General features: G+C 43.7%; 1 protein-coding gene across 3 annotated transcripts in view; it reads left to right on the plus strand.

Moving 5' to 3' along the window:
• The window catches only part of fmn1 (formin 1), a 449,066-nt gene that overhangs the window by 293,125 nt on the left and 143,168 nt on the right, over positions 1–12,773 (plus strand). The gene's annotated exons all lie outside the window — the stretch shown is intronic.

Below are 12,773 nucleotides of genomic sequence, written 5' to 3' on the forward strand. Positions count from 1 at the left end.
GTTAACACCACCGCCCCCCCCCCGCCAAACGACGGGCGGGAAAGGGTTGTGGTGGGGGGAGGCCGGCGGGGGGGGGGTTTAAAGATTTAAATAATCGGAACGTATCCTCACAACAAACAAACACTTACACGCAACCACAAAACTATCAGACACCGTACTGGAATGGAAGCCCTTCAAGCCAGTCTAACAGATGTTCCTATTAAGTGATTGTACACCTTGAAGAGCAGTGTTGCCTTTGGCTTAGAAAACACAGCACCATGTATCCCCCTCAGCAGTCTTTGCAAGCATCAGCACCCTGGAGGATGGGATTAGTGACCTTGCAAAGGTAGAACCAGGTGAGTCATAATGTATAGGTGAGGAGGACCAATTGATGTTGCCAGAAGAGAAAGAGGAACCTGCTGCCCAGATAGCCACATGGATGGCATCAATGGCTCCTCCCTGCCCCTGTACTTTGTGAAATCCAGCAATGTGATTCATTTGGACAGGCATGCCATGCTCTTATTATTATTCAGTGGGAAATGATATGGAACTGCTGTCCCTGCAGAACAATGTGTCAATCACTTATTTGGCTGATACAGCAGATGACACCTTTGCTAGCAAAACAGCAGAAACAACTTTTTATCTGAAGTTACAGATGGAGATCAGAAAACCCCCCGCAGAATTTGCAGGCACTTACCTTTAATACCTAGTTTGTAAAGGCAGGACCTCTGCCAGGAGATTGAGAAACCTTACAAAGCTGCTCCACACCTTCATTTGCAGAAAGGTGACATTCGTAATTAGACTCTTGCACCCCAATTCATGGCTTGTTAAAACCATATGTAAAATCATATGTGAGATGGGGTCTTCCATTGAGGGCTGAGAAAGATCATGGGATATCCGATTTCCCAGTCCCTGCGTGCATGTTTTAATTGGCTTATTAATCACTTTACCGATGAAACAATTCTGATTCCCCATTCTTGAAGTGCTAATAAATTAACAGCTACAAATTTACAATCATTTTTCTAGCTACATAAAGTTATAAAAATATTAACTATATTATCGTTTAGTGTGATGCAGATGGTGAAAAGGCAAAATTAAACTCTGTTCTTATGGCCAAAATCTACTTTGGCCCAAAAGCTTTATCTTACTCAATACTCTAAAATTACTAGTTGGAAAAAAAAGTATGGAGGTTATTTTAACCCCCCCCCCCACCCAAGACGGGCAGGGGGTGAGGCGGTTGGAGGGGTTAAAAATAAAAAACTGGGAAACCCGATCCCAACCTGCCTCCAACGCGCCCACTTCCAGTTTTAATGGAGGCGGGTTGGGGGGTGGGGGGTGGGTGGGAGACAAACCTGGTCTCCGGAGGTGGGCCAATCATTTAAATATTTTAATGAGGCTGCGTGCCTCACACTTTAGTGCTCTTTCAGATTTAATGCCGGCTGGCCAGGTTGGGAAACCCAGCGGCTGAAGGGAGGCGAGAATGGCTGGAAGGAGCAGGTAAGTGCCTTTCCAGCACTGCTTGTGGGCCAGGAGGAGCAGGAGTACTTCCCCTGGCCCACCAAGCTTACTTGCTTCCATCCCTGCGATCGGCAACCCCCCCCACCCCCGCGATCGGACCCCGCCTCCCCCCCTCCCCCGATGTCCAATCCATGATCTCTGACCTCCCTGTTGTCCGACCCGCATTCTCCGACTCATCCACCCCCATGCCCAACCCGCGATCTCTCCCTCCCTCCTTCCGGCCGCAGCCTGGTGCCGCAGGCCTACCCATCCGATAGCCAGTCAACCTCTCAATGGCCGGCTGCGGCTGAGAAACGGAATTAAAAAATTTAAATCAGATCCTGCCATTAAATTCAACAGATCCTCCGGGAAACCAATATTTCGGGGTTTCCCGGCCGCTAAACCCCACCCCACCCCCACCGCCGTAAGTATCGGGGCCCATTACACTGTTGATAAATTGCTTTCCATGAAAATTACTGAGAGTCAGTGCAAAATGTGTCTTCCTTGACAAAAAAAAATCATTTTTTTCTTTGACTCATTAAAAAAGCCTCTAACTGATACTAACAGTTATGAACTTTATTTTTGTACTGTAAAATATGGTATAAACATCATCAAAATGAAAAGTGAGTTCGAGATCATATTCATGGTATTAATAATCCTGCTGGGATTATTGCGTCATCACCGTGTTGTCTTTGGCATGTGATCCATTTAGTGCTATTCTAGTATTGCCAGGCAAACTAATATTGCCTTTAAATCTGTTTGTTCAATTTATCTTTATTTATGTGTGCTGTAAATCTTTCTAAAGGAGATAAACATAATTACTGTTAAGATCGTATTCCCATAACTTCTGTACATGTAGTGTACATTCCTATAAACCTAGCAGGGATTCTCCAACTGAATGCTTGTAAATGGAATATATTCACAGTGTGAATGCCAAGACTAGCACATAAGCAATTGTCATTATTTGACAACTTGATTTACAAAGCTTCACTTTCAATACTGATTGCTTTTTAACAAACACAATGGGGGTTACATTGGATAAGGCCCGAATCCCGGCACAGGCATCGCGATGTGCGATTAGCCTGCGCCTGGTGGTCTGGACCCAGGCAGCACGTTCAATTCATGCTGCCACCTCATTTACCTGATTGAAGCGCAGCGTGGAGCCCTAGCTTTGACGTTCTCTCCAGCTTCGGCACTTCTCACCCGCAGGGGGGCCCAAGTCTTGCACCTCTTAAAGGCAGCCTGCACCTCTTAAAGGCAGCCTGCACCATATATAAGTGCAAAATATAAGATATAGATCTGCACAGAGTCTGAACGGAGATCAGATCCTATATCCGCAGGGGGTTAAGAGGCTGTCCAGACATATGCTCAAGAGACGGTAGGGGACGAAGTCATTGCTAGGCGGATAGCACCACAAACATGGATGCAGTGCAAGAAGAAGTCCAATGCTTTAACACGAGTGGTCAAGATGAGTGAGGTCAACTATCAAGCAGCATCTCCTACCAACTGCACCACTAGTTGCATCCACTGCTCCACGCACTACACCCCCCATCAACCACCTAACAACAAACTCTTTCCATCAGTACTCAACTCTTCCAATCAGATGCATCTCCTCACCCTCATACATTACCACTGTTTCAAGCTGCACACCCACAACTCACAAGTCACACACACTAGCAGCTATTCAACCATGACAGGCACATCACCTAACACCCTGCAGGACACTCACTGACACACGTCCCGTTTTCTTGCAGGAGAAGGTGGCGCATAACAGGAGGCAGCAAGTGACAGTGGCATTTGGCCCCTCGAGCCTTTTCCGCCATTCAATGAGATCATGGTTGATCTGTGACCTAACCTCATATACTCGCCTTAGCCCCATATCCCTTGATGCCCAGACTTAAAATTAACAAGTGAGCTAGCACCAACTACTGTTTGTGGAAGAGTGTTCCAAACTTCTCCCACCCTTTGTGTGTAGAAGTGTTTCCTAACAAATCCTGACTCTAAGTGTTAGGCTATGTTCCCTAGTCCTGGTATTCAAGGATAGGAGATCTCCAAAAATAGGTACAACTCCGTCAGCAGACGGAAAAAATAATCTAGCAACTAACCTGCATGGTCCCTTTAAATAACGCTAGTTGGGGGGGTTCTTCCAGGCCGTCTAAGACATGTTCAGATGTTTGTGGTTAAGACAGTGTGTTGGCTACAGCGTTAAGTGCCAAAATAGTGTCTATCCCTTTAAACCAGCATTGCACACTGATCTAAAGCATATTCTCCTTACTTTACGAGCAGCTGGCGTTCGTTATCTGTGCCTGCGCGAACCCCTTTACCAAGATTGTGTGCGACGCACGTCACGCTAGAAGCGTGCGCGTGCATTCCGGACACCATTTTGGAATTTCAGGAGGCCACTAGGCACTTACACAACAGGCGCTACACGGCCGAATTTCTAGCCCAATATTTCTGTCCTCTGTTTGGTATACATGGAGTTTTTATCTTTTACTTATCAAAATCAGTTATATACAATTAATTACCAGGATGTACTATAGCTTTCTTAGCTTCCAAATGCTAAATTGTAGCTGTTATTCATAAGCAGATACCGTGGCACCATGGCTGTGTTACAGAGTGATGTGTGAAAGATACATATTTAATTTAATCAACTAGGTTTTGAGGAGGATTTTAAACTGCAGGCTAGATTTAATTCACACAGTAAACATGTGTGCATTTCCGAGCATGTTGGTGCCAACAATTTTATTTTTATACAGAGTGATGAGCAATATTAGTAACGCTGCAATGCTATGAATTTCAATTTAAAAAAATATTTAGAGCGTCAGTGAGTCATTGCATTAGAAATGTAATCTAGTTCTGGGACGACTTAAATATTATAATATTGTAAAAACCTAAAACATAGAGCAGATTCAGGCTAAACATCCATTTTTTCCACTTATTTATTTTGAAGTATGTAAATTTGAGTCAAAAATGCAACCTACCTTCAAAGAGAATAATCAAAACATGACATCCTTGCCACTATTATTTGTAATCAAGAAAACAATATATATTGAGCCAAATTTTGATCAGAACTGTTGCAAACATTTATTTATATTTTTGTTTTAAATAATAATTTTTCACTTATTTTTAGACAAGAAATGCACTCATGATAAATTATGCCATGAGGTGGGGCTGGGGTAGGTACTGGATTGAGAGGCTTATAGGAAAGTAATCATTGTCTGTGCAGCTGATTACCTCATACTTTATAAATATGGAATATATTTCCATTGCTTAGATGCAAAGTTAGTAATGTAATTTATTATATGATATATGTGGCCCAGAACATCATAGAATGTATGCTTATTATTTCTTCCATCTGTGTAAAAAAAAACAACCCAACCAAAGTTACTCTCCTGGTAGTTAAAAAAAATATTAAACAGATGGATTCTGACAATCAGCAAGCATCAGCTGTAAGAGTGACAACTTTCTTACCATTACTGCCCTTAAGAATTCTGGAGCATCAACAGCACAAAAAATAGCTCACCGATGCTGACCCATTAAAAAAAAATCTGCATCCCACATCAAAGTTATCCGCAACCATGACTTTTTTTTATTCGTTCATGGGATGTGGGTGTCGCTGGCAAGGCCAGCATTTATTGCCCATCCCTAATTGAGAAGGTGGTGGTGAGCCGCCTTCTTGAACCGCTGCAGTCCGTGTGGTGAAGTTTCTCCCACAGTGCTGTTAGGTAGGGAGTTCCAGGATTTTGACCCAGCGACGTTGAAGAAACGGCGATATATTTCCAAGTCGGGATGGTGTGTGACTTGGAGGAGAACATGCAGGTGGTGTTGTTCCCATGCGCCTGCTGCCCTTGTCCTTCTAGGTGGTAGAGATCGTGGGTTTGGGAGGTGCTGTCGAAGAAGCCTTGGCGAGTTGCTGCAGTGCATCCTGTGGATGGTGCACACTGCAGCCACAGTGCGCTGGTGATGACGGGAGCGAATGTTTAGGGTGGTGGATGGGGTGTCAATCAAGCGGGATGCTTTGTCCTGGATGGTGTCGAGCTTCGTGAGTGTTGTTGGAGCTGCACTCATCCAGGCAAGTGGAGAGTATTCCATCACACTCCTGACTTGTGCCTTGTAGATGGTGGAAAGGCTTTGGGGAGCCAGGAGGTGAGTCACTCGCCACAGAATACCCAGCCTCTGACCTGCTCTTATAGCCACAGTATTTATATGGCTGTTCCAGTTAAGTTTCTGGTCAATGGTGACCCCCAGGATGTTGATGGTGGGGGATTCGGCGATGGTAATGCTGTTGAATGTCAAGGGGTGGTGGTTAGACTCTCTCTTGTTGGAGATGGTCATTGCCTGGCACTTGTCTGGCGCGAATGTTACTTGCCACTTATCAGCCCAAGCCTGGATGTTGTCCAGGTCTTGCTGCATGCGGGCACGGACTGCTTCATTATCTGAGGGGTTGCAAATGGAACTGAACACTGTGGAATCATCAGCAAACATCCTCATTTCTGACCTGATGATGGAGGGAAGGTCATTGATGAAGCAGCTGAAGATGGTTGGGCCTAGGACACTGCCCTGAGGAACTCCTGCAGCCATGTCCTGGGGCTGAGATGTTTGGCCTCCAACAACCACTACCATCTTCCTTTGTGCTAGTTATGACTCCAGCCACTGAAGAGTTTTCCACCTGATTCCCATTGACTTCAATTTTACTAGGGCTCCTTGGTGCCACACTCGGTCAAATGCTGCCTTGATGTCAAGGGCAGTCACTCTCACCTCACCTACGGAGTACCAATCAAACCTGCCCACCAAGGTCAAGTATTGATAACCAGCATGTGCATAGACACCACTGGATCCTCTTCAACAATCAAACAACATGTATTAAGTGATTTTTCCATTTCCCACATCAGCTATTTTTATGACCTGTATTAGTACAATTACCAATTGTGTTGAATTGTGGGCAGTTTTGTGTAGACCTGCACCTATCAGGACCTGGATTGAGACTTGCCAAACATTTTTTCAGTAAGGATCCTCCTAGCAGCAGAGTAGAAAGATTTTTATCCCATCAATCCAGATTCAAACCCAGGTCCAGAGGTGAAGACGCAGTCCCAATGCAGCACCCAGTCAACAACAACAACTTAAATTTAATGTGTAAAATGTCTGAAGACTCTTTATAGAACGGCAATTGGAAATGAATACTGTGCAAGGAAAGCTTGGTTGAAGAGGTAGATTTTGCAAAGATCATTAAAGGTGGAAAGAAAGATGGAGTGGTCTAGGAAAAGAGTTCCAGAACACAGGCCCAATGTAATTGAAGGCTGTACCACCAACAATGGGGCAAAAGGAAGGGGATGAATAGAAGACCAGAATCAGAGGGGCAGAGCATTCAGGTAGAGATGGAAGGCTGTAGGAGCTTGCAGAGATATGATGGAGCAAGGCCATGGAGGATTTATACAGATGGATTTTAAATTTAACATGTGAGGAACGGGTCACCAATGGGGAGGTCAGTGAGGATGGGATGATTGATAAATGAGACTTAGTGCAGGACAGGACATGGGAGTTTTGGACAAATTGGAAATTATGAAAGGCAAAGGATGGAGGCCAACAAGAAAGTCTTTGGAGTAATCAAGTCTGGAACTGAAAAAGGCATGTAAAAGGGTGTCACCGGCAGAGGGATGAGGTAGGAACAGGAGGCAGGTAAAGTTGGGGACATCAGCAACCATCGTGATGGATAGAATGTGTGGTTTGAAGCTTAGTTCATGACCAAATATAACACCAAGATTATGAACAGTCTGGTTCAGCCTGAGAGAATGACCAGGCTGGGCAATGAAATTGATGTCAAGGGCGTAGAGTCTGTGCCCATCTCCCTTGTCACATCTCTTTCTCATTCTCTACACAATCCTTTATTCTCCATCACATTTTTCTGTAACTCATCTTGCATTTGTTTAGCTCTGCTCTATCATTCCATTTTTGAATCTTTTTTTATCTATTGCCGCATTACCTTTTTCTCTTTTCCATGCTATTTGACCCCTTTAGCCCCATTCTTGTTTTCCGTGTCTCTCTCCTCTCTATTCATACCATCTTCACTTGCACTCCTCTCTATTCCTTTCATCTCAATCAATGCCCTTTTAAAATTCAGATTGTTATCATTTTGAATGATTCAACGAGTAATGTCGATGGATTATGGAAATACTTCAGTAGTTTACATTGAGTTAATCGAATCTACAGCACAGAAACAGGCCATTCGGCCCGACTGGTCTGCACTGGCGTTTATGCTGCACACGAGCCTCCCTACTTCATCTAACCCTATTGGCATACCCTTCTATTCCTTTGTCCCTTGTGTGCTTATCGAGCTTCCCTTTAAATGCACCTATGCTATTTGCCTCAATTATACCTTGGGTAGCGGGTTCCACATTCTTACCACTATCTGGGTAAAGAACTCTCTCCTGAATTCCTTATTGGATTTATTAGTGACTATCTTTTATTTATGACCTCTGGTTTTGGACTTCCCCACAAGTGGAAACAGCTCTTCTATGCCTACTCTATCAAACCCTTTCATTATCTTAAAGACCTCTATCAGGTCATCCTTTAGCCTTCTCTTTTCTAGAGAAAAGAGCCCCAGCCTGTGCAGCCTTTCCTGATGAGGATATCCTCTCAGCTCTGGTATCATCCTTATGAAACTTTATTGCACCTTCTCCAATGCCTTTATATCCTTTTATGGAGACCAGGATTGTGCTCAGTATTCCAAGTGTGGCCTAACCAATGTTCTTTACAAATTTAATATAACTTCTCTGCTTTTCAATTCTATCCCTCGAGAAATGAACCCCAGTGCTTGGTTTCCCTTTTTTATGGCCTTATTGCCCTTTATATCTTTTTTGATCTCTTCATCTAATATCATGCCCACCTTGTTAGTCTCGTTGATAAATACTGAGGCAAAGTAACTATTCAATATTTGTGTCATTACCTGTGAGTTTATCTTGTGCATCCCTTAGTGGCCCTATCCCTAACCTGATGTTTCTTTTGTTATTTATTTGTCTGTAGAATACTTCAGTATTTTTATGTTCCTTGATAATTTAGTTTTGTTGTTCCTATTTGCTTTCCTAATTGTTTTATTGACTTCTTTACTAATCTCTTCATATTCCCTTTGGTCATCCTCTCATTTATTGTCTATGTACTTAGAGTATGCCTTTTTCTTTAGTTTTAATTTTTCCCTTATCTCTTTATTCATCCATGGTGTTTCATTATTGGTTAGTGTGTTCTTATTTATTGGAGGAATATATTTCTCCTGAACTGTATTGATCACCTTTTTAAATACTTCCCACTGCTGTTCTAGCTCTTTGGCTGTCAACATTTTTTTCCAGTTTACCTTCCCTAGTTCCATTCCAATCTATTACTTTGGTCTTGGTCTGACTTATGTCTTTCTCAATCATTATTTTAAACCTTATTATTTTATGATTGCTGTTGCCTAGATGCTCCCCTACACTTACTTCTCTTATCTGCTCTGGTATGGGTACGGTAGCATAGTGATTATGTTACTGGACTAGTAATCCAGAGGCTTGGATTAATAATCTGGAGACATGAGTTCAAATCCCGCCATGGCAGCTGGCGAATTTAAATTCAGTTAATTAAATAAAATCTGGAATACAAAGCTAGTACCAGTAACGGCGACCATGAAACTATCGGATTGTCGTAAAAAAATATCTGGTTCACTATTATCCTTTAGGTCTGGCCTATATTTGACTGTGCAACCATGAGATGCTGTGGGCTATCAGCAGCAGCAGAATTGTATTCCACCACAATCTTTAACCTCATGGCCCGGCATTTCCCCCATTCTACCATTACCATCAAGCCAGGGGATCAACCCTGGTTCAATGAGGAGTGCAGAAGAGCATGCCAGGAGCAGCACCAATACCTAAAAATGAGGTGCCAATCTGGTGAAGCTACAGCACAGGACAATTAAACAACTAATGGGAGGAGGAGGCTCTGTGAACATCCCCATCCTCAATGATGGCAGAGCCCAGCACATGAGTGCAAAAGACAAAGCTGAAGCATTTGCAACCATCTTCAGCCAGAAGTGCCGAGTGGATGATCCATCTCGGCCTCCTCCCGATATCCCCACCATCACAGAAGCCAGTCTTCAGCCAAATCGATTCACTCCACGTGATATCAAGAAATGGCTGAGTGCACTGGATACAGCAAAGGCTATGGGACCCGGCAACATCCCGGCTGTAGAGCTGAAGACTTGTGCTCCAGAACTAGCCACGCCTCCAGCCAAGCAGCTCCAGTACAGCTACAACACTGGCATCTACCTGACAAAGTGGAAAATTGCCCAGGTATGTCCTGTCCACAAAAAGCAGGACAAATCCAATCCAGCCAATTAATGTCCCATCAGTCTACCCTCAACCATCAGCAAAGTGATGGAAGGTGTCGTCAACAGTGCTATCAAGCGGCACTTACCAATAACCTGCTCACCGATGCTCAGTTTGGGTTCCGCCAGGACCACTCGGCTCCAGACCTCATTACAGCCTTGGTCCAAACATAGAGAAAAGAGCTGAATTCCAGAGGTGAGGTGAGAGTGACTGCCCTTGACATCAAGGCAGCATTTGACCGAGTGTGGCATCAAGGAGCCCTAGTAAAATTGAAATCAATGGGAATCGGGGAAAACTCTCCAGTGGCTGGAGTCATAACTAGCACAAAGGACGATGGTAGTGGTTGTTGGAGGCCAATCATCTCAGCCCCAGGACATGGCTGCAGGAGTTCTTCAGGGCAGTGTCTTAGGCCCAACCATCTTCAGCTGCTTCATCAATGACCTTCCCTCCATCATCAGGTCAGAAGTGGGGATGTTCGCCGATGATTGCACAGTGTTCAGTTCCATTCACAACCCCTCAGATAATGAAGCAGTCCGTGTCCGCATGCAGCATGACCTGGACAACATCCAGGCTTGGGCTGATAAGTGGCAAGTAACATTCGCGCCAGACAAGTGCCAGGCAATGACCGTCCCCAACAAGAGAGAGTCTAACCACCTCCCCTTGACATTCAACAGCTTTACCATCGCCGAATCCCCCACCATCAGCATCCTGGGGGGGGTCACCATTGACCAGAAACTAAACTGGATCAGCCACATAAATACTGTAGCTACAAGAGCAAGTCAGAGGCTGGGTATTCTATGGCGAGTGACTCACCTCCTGACTCCCCAAAGCCTTTCCATCATCCTCAGGGCACAAGTCAGGGATGTGATGGGATACTCTCCACTTGCCTGGATGAGTGCAGCTCCAACAACTCTCAAGAAGCTTGACACCATCCAGGACAAAACAGCCCATTTGATTGGCACCTCATCCACCACCTTAAACATTCACTCCCTTCACCACCGGCGCACCGTGGCTGCAGTGTGTACTAGCTACAAGATGCACTGCAGCAATTCGCCAAGGCTTCTTCGACAGCACCTCCCAAACCCATGACCTCTACCACCTAGAAGGACAAGGGCAGCAGTCGCATGGGGACACCACCAACTGCTCATTCCTCTTCAAGTCGCACACCATCCGTACTTGAAAATATATCGCCATTCCTTCATCATCGCTGGGTCAAAATCCTGGAACTCCCTGTCTAACAGCACTGTGGGAGAACCTTCACCACACGGACTGCAGCAGTTCAAGAAGGCCGCTCACCACCACCATCTTAAGCGCAATTAGGGATGGGCAATAAATGCTGGCCTTGCCAGCGACACCCACATCCCATAAATGAATAAAATAAAGGTCCATTTCCAATACTAGATCCAGCAGTGATTCCTCTCTTGCTGAGCTTCTCACATACAGGTTAAGAAAGGAGTCCTGTACACACTATAAAAACTCCATTTCCCTTCCCCCTTTCCCTACCTCTTTTTGCCAATTTAATTGAATCCAAGCATAGATATAAATCTGTTGTACAGTCCTGAAACATGACTTCAGTTGCATAATAGCACTTTGTACAAGAACAAGCTCTACATTAAACAACATCCCACTAGAGGCTTGCTTTCCACTGACTGCTCCTATTGTGGTATTTTGTTTACTTTTGTGCTTTGTAAAACTTTAATAAGCAGTATAATCCATTGATAAACTTAGGAATCACAGTTCACTTGACCAAAAATAGCTTGTGCACACTAATAAACATTTCAGCTAGAGATCTTGGTGTTTATTCAGTTTGCAGGAGCCATTTATTGCCTTGTACACTTAGGGATTTGTATGTTTATCACACATATTTAACACAGTGGATTTTATGTTGATTCCAGAAGCTGTGAAACTATTTTATTTTAACTGGCTATCCATGGAAACATTGGGCACCTTATACTGTTTATTTCATGTACCTTTATGCCAATAAATAAGACTTTTATTTCAAATTTTAGATTAAGGTAGAGATAAAAATTTTCCATCAAGTTTAGATATTTTCCCACATCTGTTCTGCCTGCCATGGCTGTCCTCAGAAAAATGTGACATTTTGCATTTAAATAATAATGCACATTTGTTGCCAGTTGAATGCACATAATTATTCTAGTGATTTGCTCTCTCCTGAAAAAAATTACTGTTACTTTGTTCATGATTGAAAGCAGTTAATTCTAGGCTCTAAACTTTCTTTAACCTTTGACATTTAGCCTAGGAATCACCTGCTAATACATAGGTTATATTGTTCAAACTTTTGTGGTCCCACATAACCTGAAATCCGTCCCAATCTGGAATACAACAGCAACAAAATGTGGAATTCATAAATCCCTTTATCACTGCATATCGCAGGGTTCCTTCAAAATACTTTAATCACTAGGTTCCTGGCATTACTGAAACTAATCACATATTGATGTTTTTGGTTTTAACTGTGAGCTGACTGGTCTGTTTCTCCATGTCAACAAACATGTTACCTCAGTAATCTAAACTCTCCATGTCTTCTTATCAAACAATTATTACTACAATGGAGCTATGTGTAAGTAAAACAATGCAACTATACGCGAGCATTCTTAGTGAATTACCTCTAGCTTCACAAGACAATCTAGTTATTTTTTAAAAATGTAATAGATATTGCTCTCTCCATTCCACCTCCCAGAGCCTGAATGCCACCAGTCAAAGCCTGCACATTGATGGTGATGATTTGCCTCCAGGTCTCTGTTCTTTGGGCCTTAAGCAGAGATTTATGGGGCTGCCAGGCTGCTCTGCATTGCTGAGAAGCCCTCTCTGATGTTGCTGCAAAGTAAGACTTTGGACTTTGCTGCCAGCTTTGCCTCCTACTGCACATTTTCAGAGAGATTTTGCAATTTCTTTATATGAGATTGATGCTCTGCTAGCATCCTACTTTTC

Source organism: Heptranchias perlo, chromosome 10 (assembly GCF_035084215.1).
Source record: "Heptranchias perlo isolate sHepPer1 chromosome 10, sHepPer1.hap1, whole genome shotgun sequence".
Lineage (NCBI taxonomy): Eukaryota > Metazoa > Chordata > Chondrichthyes > Hexanchiformes > Hexanchidae > Heptranchias > Heptranchias perlo.